Here is a 5,015-nt window from a genome sequence, read left to right on the forward strand (position 1 = left end):
GATTTTGCAGTTCATACCGGATAAAGTGAAAGATTTCTACACAGAACTGTACACATGGCCTACGACCAACAAAGATAGTAATGCCAGTGGAAGAGAATTAAAAAAAAAATAAGTTTATTAATGTTCTGACATACAAAAAGTCAATTCAGCCATGCTTTACAACTCTTTGATGATTAGTCATTTACCACATAAAAATTTGGAAAATTATTACATTTAATGAGTTATTATGTGGAAGCGAAGATTGAAAAAATAAGTTCATTAATGTTGTGACATACAAAAAGTCTATTCAGCCATGCTTCCCAACTCTTTGATGATTAGTCATTTACCACATAAAAATTTGGAAAATTATTACATTTAATGATTTATTATGTTCAAATCATAAAATTTACCTTAAACATCTATACTATAAAAAGGTCTTTATCACTAGAATCGTTTATTTTTAAAACCCCACAGGTGACAAAAACAAAACCTTCGAGAAATCAATAAAAACTGTTTAGTTTAATTAATTTTATTTTAATTGTCAAAATGTATTTAACAAGTGATATTAGTCGCTAATGTTAGGTTTATTCACTATTCATTGTGTTTTATAATATATATAAAGTCCCCAAAAAATTAATGCATAGTTCGTGTAAGAGGAAGCGAAAGAAAAGATGCATCAATAATCGATGTGCTGTCATAACGACAGGAAATATTCCCTGGAGGTGATTTGGATGCAATCAATTTTAGAAGTGGGGCATAGTTTCCCAACGACGTAATTACACGTGCTTACATCGTTACTTAGGGCAAAATTCTAGATAGCTTTCCATCGAGTCGGGAAAAACTCGAACGAATAATGCCTTAAGCGATCAATCTGACATAAAAATTGAATCGCAGTTGTTGTTATAAAAAGAAAATCTTTTAAATTACTGCTTTTATTTATTTCAAACCATTTCCGTACTCCACTAAAATTAATATTAAAATAATGATGAAATCCAGGAGAAGAAAGGTATAAATTTATATCACTTTCCTTGCGTTTGCTATATTAAGCTGTGTTACGTACCATGCTGATCACATGACAAATAATTTTTTTCGACCTAAAATTTTTCAAATGTTTGTTTATAATCTTCATAATTCTGAGGAAATACATGACGAGAAACCCTATACTTGAAGTAGGTGTGATGATTATACACTAATTTGTAGTTATCACAGAATCCCACATTCTTAGATTCGAGCCCTACTGACAAAAAAAACCTTCCAAAATAAGCAGGTCGAAAATTTCACTTGAGAAGTCGTGTACGAAGAGATACAGAAAGCGAAACATTAAATATAATTAATAGCTGCCTAACGAAGAAGCCTGTATGAATCGAGATCGATGGAGGAAGAGATTTCCGTTTCAATTGAAAAACCATAAAAGTCAATCAAAATTAATCGTTACGTAAAAAAACGTGGATACAGTTCTGATAAGTTTTCTCTCCTTTATCCATTGAATCAATGGTGGCCATCCCTGTATATATCTCGACCAAGCGGCATATAATTCCTCTTTCGTCTGTCTCTTACCTTTCCGTTGTAAAGCTCTCGGGCTCTCCTGAGCTCTAAAACTCGCGCTTGCGCCTATGAGCATCAGTTGACATGACTGCAATATAGTATCAGAGATGCTGTGAATACACACACAATTATTTTACTTTACATATATTTGATATTTCTTTCACCAGAAAATGTTGTTATAGTATATGAAGAATTTAAAGCGAAAAAATGGTCTCGTGGAATGAGGAAAACGCTAAGAAAGTAACCTCCCAAGATAAGGCTGTGTTACATAATCAGTGCATTAATAGGGATATATTTTTCATCAAGAAGTATAAAATGTCAGTACTTACCATTGAAAACAATTTGGACCACAAAAAACAGCAAAAAAACTCTTCTTTTAACAAAGGAAATCGGATGGTATATTCACTTACAAATTCAAAGTTATAGGCTACTCGTAGATCTCACAACTCTTCAAGTAGTTTCCAGAATATCCGCTTACGTCACTGCTAGAGCACAGTGAACAAAATCTATGTTGTTGTACACTGATGTTCAAAGATATCTTACTTGCGATTTTATGATCGTGTAAAACGAACTTTCCAACTACGGGATAAGTCAGAATTAAGAATTGACTAACATTGAAAGAGTTCCGCTAGTTCTCAATAGGTGGCACCATTATTGGGACTGTTAAAAAAGTATCATGAAAAAATGTTATGTTGATTAAGCATAAATTATTCTCATAATTGATAATGTCAGCGGTTTCCAGCTAAACTCAGTGTTGTTTTACAATCAATAGAGTGGAATGAAAAATTGAATTCTATAATGGGGGTATATTTATATGCTATTGTTGATACTGACTACTATCTTAGCCATCTATTCATAGAAGTAATAACTATAGAAAACACACTTACACGAACAAATTATCAATGACTGTCCATTAGTAGGGTCAGATGTCTTTGAACGTCAGTGTACATGTGCTGTCATTAATACTGTACTATGACATCGAAATTACATTAGTCGCTAGTATAATTTCGTGGTAAATTTAAAAATAAATATCGCGAAATTAGCCGAGTTTGCCCTATTACTTCAGTGATCTCTTAGCGAGTAGTCAGCAAATAGGCTCTAAATGGTTGACATTTTAGCGGTGGACACGTTACCTATCCTAACGACATATAAAAATAAATTAATGATTTTTGTGGAAGTAGACCAAACGTAACTGCGAAATTTTCGTTCTAATATAGGTATAAATATAGTTATGTCAGAAAATATAATCGTGGTCAGCTTGATTTTTATATGTCACAGTTGTGAATATAATTATCTTTCATATTATTTATTATTTAAAATGATTCTTTTACTCATGCAAACCTGCTACTTTGAATTTGTATTAAAAATTTGCATTTCTTTGACCTAAAAGTCACGTATGTAGACCTCCACAAGTCCACTGTAACATGCTGATATATACTTTATATTCAAAAGCGTAATGCAGAAATCTTTACCACACACTGTGCATCGGAATGGCCTCCGTTTCTTTTCGATATCCACACGTCATAATATTTTATATCAGTTCGTGAAGGCAAAAGGAGCATGTCATGGTTCTTTTGCAGGTAGCATGCCATGAAAAATTCATGCAGTAAAATATTTCCGATCGGAATCGTCCTTACTCGAATAAATTGAATCAGTGAATCACTACGCGATATAACTGAACCATTTTATTTAAATCTTAGGACAATAAACTAACTGCATGCGTGCTACAGAAAGCAAATTTGCCGCGTATCAATTCTCACTTAAGACTTGAATGACTGATTTACATAGTTATAATTCAGTTACTGTGTATGACAGTGGGTATTCTATTTTTCGTCATCAGCTCAAAGCTCATCTCGAGGAGTAAGCGGAAAGGAAACTGTAGATTGCTTTGCCGACTAAGTCATTGCTTGAATAATTTCGAGGGAAAAATTGTTCCGGGGCCGGGTATCGAACCCGGGACCTTTGGTTTAACGTACCAACGCTCTACCAACTGAGCTACCCGGGAACTCTACCCGACACCGATCCAATTCCTCCCTCTATATCCACATACCTCAAAGTGGGCTGACAACCGTCAAGCAACCAACTTCGAGTGCACACTAACTCCGTGTGACTTACATTGTGGTTTTCTGTTAACGAACAGTGACGTGTATTATGCAAATCAAGACTTCAGGTATAACTCCCTGTAAAGTTGATTTGAATAACTTTACAGGGAGTTATACTTGAAGTCTTGATTTGCAAGTCATTGCTTGTTCCTCACCAGTAGTAGGTCTAGTAAGGAATACCCTAATTCTGGAACTTGATTAGACGAGGTACAAATAGCCAATAATTTTCCTGAATCAGGTTTGTGTTACTTGTTGTAAATCTACGGTATGAGTGTTTTGGTTTTACTTGCCTTGCATATTAGACCCACTAAGAATTTTTGCCGATCATTAACTGCATTATAGTACACTATACTTCATAGATACATTCATTTTCAAATTTGCTATTAGGTAGAATCGTTATCGATCACTTCTTTACTCTGGTTGTCAAGCTCCTAACATCTCTTGGGACATCGATTCAATCATTGCAATGCGTGTTTCAACTATTTGTAAATGAAAACGGTGACCAGCAACTCAATGCCAAAGTACCGTAGGACATGCTTTCGAAACAAGTACACAGTAAGCGTTATAATTTAAGGGTAAAAAAAAATATGCTATAAGATGTATGTGCAGAGACCCGAAGTATGGTATAATATACTTGCATTTGTATCCTAACCAGAGGTCTGCATCGGACGTTTTCGCTCGAGCGCCAAGTAGTTCATAGCATAATCCGATAGGTAGCGCACATGCATGATGGGTAAAATTGCCACGAGCAATAAATCCTCGAACGGTATAAGCCGAGCGTTAGACATTCGTTCTTGTTACAGTGATGAACTGTGTAGTAACATCATAGATGTTTATCATTTCAAAACTTTGCAGTGTTTAACTAACCTCTCTATAGGTACTACAAAACTTGCTTTAAAATGTAATATAAATGTTGTAGGTAAATGTTTTTTTTCCCCCCCACACAGGAGCGATTTTCTTTTTGCCACATCTGTTCGATGTTATTGGATGTAAATGTAATTATTATAAACGGAGAACACAATCACGATAATGCAAGAACCGTATCAAATTTTCTAGTAATAATAATAATATCTAATAATTAGTGTATCAATCTTTGCGTCTGTAACAGTTGTGCAGCATGATTATTCGTTTTATTATATTTTCTATGAAGTTAGCTCTGTACTAATATTGTTATTAATCTACTGCTATATCAGTAATATTTTGTAAAACGTTTCTACATTGTCGCAGTATATAGGCGGAACACTATGTATGGATCTATCATATTATATTATATGTGGAAAAATCAAATATTGAATAATTATCAATTAGCAATAATAACTGTATATCGAAGTTTTTCAATACTATTTTATTTATAACTTCATGTTACTATTTTGGTACGTTCCATTAGAC

General features: G+C 33.9%; 1 non-coding gene across 1 annotated transcript; it reads right to left on the reverse strand.

Annotated features, from left to right (window-relative positions):
- Positions 1-3,456: 3,456 nt before the first annotated feature.
- Positions 3,457-3,529, reverse strand: TRNAN-GUU (transfer RNA asparagine (anticodon GUU)). Its single transcript has one exon. It is a non-coding gene; the product is annotated as a tRNA-Asn (tRNA).
- Positions 3,530-5,015: the final 1,486 nt, after the last annotated feature.

Source organism: Periplaneta americana, chromosome 4 (assembly GCF_040183065.1).
Source record: "Periplaneta americana isolate PAMFEO1 chromosome 4, P.americana_PAMFEO1_priV1, whole genome shotgun sequence".
Lineage (NCBI taxonomy): Eukaryota > Metazoa > Arthropoda > Insecta > Blattodea > Blattidae > Periplaneta > Periplaneta americana.